At 38.6% G+C, this 5,763-nt stretch overlaps 1 protein-coding gene across 1 annotated transcript in view; it reads left to right on the forward strand.

Moving 5' to 3' along the window:
- Positions 1-4,911: 4,911 nt before the first annotated feature.
- Positions 4,912-5,763, forward strand: part of SLITRK4 (SLIT and NTRK-like family, member 4) — a 16,529-nt gene continuing 15,677 nt past the window's right edge. The window contains exon 1 of the mRNA XM_005857880.1: positions 4,912-5,256. The gene's annotated coding sequence lies outside the window, so the exon portion shown is untranslated. The remainder of the gene's footprint in view (positions 5,257-5,763) is intronic.

Below are 5,763 nucleotides of genomic sequence, written 5' to 3' on the forward strand. Positions count from 1 at the left end.
TATGCACATTACAGATATAGCAGGAATTCTCAGAAATGACATGATCCCTAGGCATGTAACTGAGGACCATTTTCTCAAGAAGACCTTATCTGGGTAGGCATTACTCAATTTGAGTCAGATTGGGGAAATACAAGCTTCAATTTTGAAATGAAAAAGAAGATAGTCAATCACAGACAAATAACACTGGCTCACATAGATGTTATGCTTTCCTCTGACTTTACCCTTCGAGCCTCAGAAAAGGATAAATTTTATTTTTGATATAGTGATTGTGATACAGTCACACCATAACTCAGATATTCATATTATGCCTTTTCTGCCTTGCTTTGTGCTCCTGATTTTGAGCACGTTTTGAATTTACAAAAGTAACCTCTAAAACAAAAAGGAAAGGGCTTTAACCGAGATCAATTTTGAAGGAAAAGTTTAAGTTTAAATTTCTAAGGAAAAATAATACTCTAATAAAAGCATAAAAGCATTGGGAAAAATGACCCTCAATATTTTTGCAAAATGAAAACATGTTTTTCTGGCTGGTGACGGTATTCTGGTTCCCAGATAGAATTGAGCATGGTAAAAATGGAAGGATTCTCATCAACGTTCTGTCTTTCTGACAAAGCTCTGGTTGGTGTTATGGAACTTGTACAGCCCATGGAAATAATTCTCACAGTAGATTGTCTGGCTATTAACTCCCTATTTTTTACTTCACAATATTTATTATCTGTTCATTGTCTGAGGGCAGTTGTGCTTGTTTCTAGGCCTTAATTTCTGATGTTAGAAAGATGAGATTTCTTCAAGTTAGAAAATACTCAGAAAGAAATGGGTAAATAGAACAGATACTATTATGTCTGCATCTGTGGCTAAGAAAAATGATATTCTAACGAATATAAAGTGATACTAGTGAGCCATATAAACAAGTACTCACTAAGAGCTAAAACTACAAAGATCCTTCAAATTAGCATATTCTTTTTTATTAATCCTCCAGAAAGAATTTGTGAATGGAATATCCTGTGAAAAATCAACCAGTGCCTGGAGTACTCAGACCTTAATACATAAACAGCTGATCTCTTAGGTTCTGAAAAACAAAACAAACAAACAAAAAACCAGGTTACCAGATATAATATTAACTCTGGAATAACTGTAGGGTTGAATCTTACTGCTTTATTTTTTAATTTTTTAATATATTTTTATTGATTTCACAGAGGAGGGGAGAAGGAGAGTTAGAAACATCAATGACGAGAGACAAATATTGATCGTCTGCCCCATCCTTGGGATCAGAGATCGAGCCTGCAATCCAGGCATATGCCTTGACCAGGAATCGAACTGCAACCTCTGGTTCCTAGGTCAAGGGCATGTACCACTGAGCCACACAAGCCGGGCTTCATGGCTGCATTTGGCAGTAGCAAAGGAGACACTTGAGATATCATTACTGGTTCAGAACCAACTCAGGTATAAAAATTGAAAGAACAGGGTGAATGGAATAAGCCCACTATTGGGGAAGGGTAAAATCAGCTGACTTAAGAGACCCTGTAGTGCCTGTAGTGCACAACTTATTTTCATGTCCTTTATTGGTTTATTCTTTAAGCTTGGTTTATCTATTAAGCTTTCAAAATTAAAAGTGCTTTGATTCCTCTGTGGGCAAGGAATAGTACAGTTTCAGGAAAACCTCAAAAACCTGGGGTCAAATCTTGACTGTCACTTACTTACTGTGTGATCTTGGGCAAATCACTTAACTTCCCTGAACTTTGTTTTTTAAGAAGAATCTCTCCTTTGTAGTATTGTTCATAGAACAAAATGATGTTTTGGGACAACATGACTAAGAAGAAGCGGCACTCAATAGATAGTAGCAACTACGGTATGAATTAGATTATGATCTGAAAGCTACTTTTCAGCTTCTAAGTTCCATAAAATTTTCAAAAAAATGAGCAATTAGTACAAGCGTTCTCAAAGTATATATAAAAAAGGATTACATTGTCAAATAAGTATGAGAAATTGTACATGCTCTACCTAGCCCCTTTCCCTTCTACGTCAGAATTCATTTTCAATACAATTGAATTCCAAAAATTAAAAAAAAATGCTTAGCTTTATCAGGGTCTCCTAAATTCATTTGATCATGGAAACATCTTTGAAGAAGATATATTAACATCCTAAGAGCTTGTTTTGTATTCCACTTAGAGATATGCCAAGTTTGTAATTATTTTAAATTCCAGAGTATAAATAAATTTTTGAATTAAGATACACTGAATAATCTGTGATACCTGGATACCAATATTAAGGCTAATTTGATTTTAAGCAGCAGCAGGATAAGGTAGAGTAAATGAAAAATACAATGAAAATGAAAGACCACTGACTAGGGCCACTTTTGTTGGAGTTATTTTTTGTTGTTAGTGTTTGATTTACTAGAGCTGCCTTTGGAATTAAGGCTGTCCAGAAGCTCGGTGAAATTCATGGTGCAGTTCTTTATTTGCCCTGAAGGAGAGAGACACAGTGCATCAGCATAGTACTGTGGTTCCAGGTCTACTCCTTTCAAAGCCAAGGTTAAGGGCAGTGGAACATGCAGAAAAACTGAAGCTATTACAAATCTGGCTCACCATATTTGCATTCATGCATTTTAGAACACCAACTTTGTTTTTCTTTTGATCTCCATAAATAGTGCTGAAGTTTCCTTAAAACTTTTATTTATTTATATATTTACTTTCCTTTTCTTAAGCTAGCAATTTCCCTAAGTTTACTGTTGTCCTATGGATATCACATGTAGTTCTAAGAGATAGAAAGGAGACTGCAGGATTAAAGGGTTGGTTTTTTTAAATTACTCTGAATGCAAAAGAAACAAAAGGCATGGAAGCTGTTACTTCTATGTTATTTCTTTGAGTACCCACTTTATCACGTTTAAGCAGCAAATTAAAGCATTCATTTTAATGATTCGATATTAATCAGGTTGTTAGCACTATTATTAACTTTATTGATGTTCTAGGTGTACTTTTTTCAGATTTTGTCTCCAGATCCATATGGAGAACATTCCACAGTTATTGCAGTCAAATATAGTCAACTCTCAAAAGTTTTTAAAGTTGATAAAGATAAACATTTAAATCATCTGATATTTACTGTCCAAACCTGGCCTTTTCAGCTATGATATAGTTGGAATGTGCATTATAGTTTCAAGTAAAAAATGTTTGGCTCATCCTATTGAATCTTGTTAACATTTATAGTAAAGGACAAACAATTCACCTATCCTAATAAAATATATTGTAGCTTCCTGAAACCTTTGCATTTAGAATGAATGCCAACTTGTTTTGGTATCCATTACCATTTTCACATTTCATTGTACAATATAGTACAAATGTGAGTTCTTAATTAGCAGGGTCTGTATTGTTCAAATGTACAACAGCAAAGGGATTTTTCAACGTACTGCAGCTGTTACCTATGAAGGAAACATATTTCACCTTACCAAGAGGAGTTGCACAATTACATATGTTGTTATGGACAGATTCTTTCATGTTTCCTTAAGCAATGTTATTTCATAATGGATTTCCCATTAAATATAGAAAATTTTACCATTGCTCCCCACTCAATTTCTGCCTCTAGGTTGATTTTAAAAGAGAAAGATGAAAATTTTAAGAGCAACGAGAGTGGAGGTGAAGAAAGGGTTCTTTATAAAAGATGCAATATTCACCAAGGTCACAAAGATATATGCCTATATACACATATCTATTTAAATATTCATTTAAATAATGCATGTGCATCTCTGTATTAATACTGTGTCCAGAAAACATTTGCAAGATTATAACCTAAAGGCAGCCTCATGAAATGACAGAAATTAAAAAAAAAATAACTACATGAATAGATACTACAAATGATATAGAAGGTAAGGCAGTATTCACAAATAATGTAATAAATCCTTTGCTCATTGGATTTTTTTGCCTCAATTTGAGGCCTTTAAACATCAACCAATTATGGTAAATGTTTAACTGTAGGAGTTCAGGCAGACAGCCAAATTCTGGTTTCAAAGCTCTTGCTAGTTTTAGCTTAAAAGAGTTTTTCATTTCTAAGTAAAAGCATTTCTGGGTACTGGCTATCCCTGTAGTAGATAGAGCTGCTGGAATTTGAATAAGTGGATTAGATCCTTAATAAATGGGCCCTGCAGTACTACCTGAAATGTATGAAAGAATGGACTACTAGGAGTCCTAGGGAAATACTTCCCACTTATAACTTAGCTCTATTTACCTAAAGCCAGTTTATTCCCACAGACACAAAGTAAAGAAAAAGAGTTGTTTTTCTTTGCCAAGCCCTACAAAACTGCAAGGTTAGGGGGGAAGGGAGCTAAAGGACAGATTCAGCCATTTCTTGTTAGGAAAACAAGGTATTTGAAATACAGACAAGATAGCCAACATAGTTAGATTTGCTTTCTTATCAAACATAAGGACTCAATTACCAATCTGCACGAAACTGGTTTGAACATTAGCTCTTCCCGGGGATATTCCTACTCTCTGGTGGAAGTACTAACAAATGGGTAGAAGAAAGGGGCCTGCCCTAGACTATCCACACGCGCGATTTGCGGACTCTGGATGGATGTTTGAGATGCAACTGCAAGAGCCTCTTTAGTACAGACATGACAGTGAAGGGGCTACTGAAGTGACTTTTCTTAGACCATTTTGTCTCCTTTCCTGTCTCTTGGAGGTATCCCGGGGGTCTCTTCACAAACCCTTCTGCACAGCCCCAAAGCTTTAAACCTTGCTTCCCTTCCCCTAAAGTCTCCCATTCACCACCACCCTCCCTAACCAAAGTCTCCTCCTGGTCACCACCAAAGCCCGGAGAAGTGGAACGCACACAATGCCTCCCTTATAGGGCTTGAGCTAGGGACTGGGCATGCTCAGTAGCCAAAGCAGATTTTTTTTCTTCTTCTTTTGGTAGCAAGTGCGGCATCTCTCCCAGTCCCATACCTCTCTTTCCTCTACCTCTATCCCCCTCTCCCCACCCCCAGCTCCTTAATCACCCTGCTTAACCTGTTCGACACCAAAGGCTAGCAGAGTTCTGAGGTACAGAGAATTAACCGACTCCTAAATCCAGGAAATAGTCTCACTTTGGGCTAAAACTTCACACTTTTGCCTTAAAGCCCCCAGCCCCTTATGCGCAGACAGGTAGGGGGAGTGCAAATACTACTGGATCCCGGGAAACTGGCCACAAAGAAGACTCCATCCAGGATCGCCCGCTACTGAAGAAGTACTCCCGGAGCCCTCTGTTCTGCCTGGTGACAATTAGCCAAAGGTACCGTACCCGTGATACAAAGCCCAAGTGCAATTGTTGCCTTTGAATGTCATTGTTGTTGACTCACCCCCCTGGATCCTGGAATTATTCAGTTTCTTGGAGACTCGACGCCCCTGTCTACCTCCCTGGACCCATCTTCCCCCTGGCTCTTCGATGTTTCTTTGGCTTTGCTGGGGTTCTTGGTTGCTCTCTCAAAGGAACGCCCGCTCGTTGTGTGTGTGTGTGTGTGTGTGTGTGTGTGTGCGCGCGCGCGCGCCTTGTTCTTAGGGGACTGGGGGAGGAGAAAGGACTCGAGTGTGCGTGTATGTGGTGGGGGGATGGAGGTTGGAGCCCTCGCATTAGGGAACCAGTGTCTCTTTGCGAGAGAAAAGGGGTCGCTCCTCCCCAGGGGATGTTTTAGGCATAAAGAGGGGGCGGATGCCAGGAGGAAAGTGTGCTCTTTCCTGGCGTGTGGGTAGAAATCAAGTGGGGGTGTCTAGGTGGGGGACGGAGGAGCCCAGGAATGTG

This window comes from Myotis brandtii, unplaced genomic scaffold (assembly GCF_000412655.1).
Source record: "Myotis brandtii unplaced genomic scaffold, ASM41265v1 scaffold1145, whole genome shotgun sequence".
In the NCBI taxonomy this organism is placed as follows: domain Eukaryota; kingdom Metazoa; phylum Chordata; class Mammalia; order Chiroptera; family Vespertilionidae; genus Myotis; species Myotis brandtii.